Here is a 250-nt window from a genome sequence, read left to right on the forward strand (position 1 = left end):
TTAATCTTGTCATTTGTTTTCTGACCAGTCGTGTTCCTTTTTCTGCAAACATTAGTAGCCTTTGATCATTTTCCTCCTGGGTTGGTCATCTGTTTCATACTGACTTGTAGAAGCTCCCTGATAGTTGAGGAAGTTTAACTTTTTAACATTTGTTCTGCAAATACATTTTTTCCAGTTTGCTATTAATCTTTTGACTGTTTATGGCATTTCCCCCCCCCCATACAGTGTTTTGGAATGTTTACATGGTTGA

This window comes from Saimiri boliviensis, chromosome 19 (assembly GCF_048565385.1).
Source record: "Saimiri boliviensis isolate mSaiBol1 chromosome 19, mSaiBol1.pri, whole genome shotgun sequence".
NCBI lineage: Eukaryota > Metazoa > Chordata > Mammalia > Primates > Cebidae > Saimiri > Saimiri boliviensis.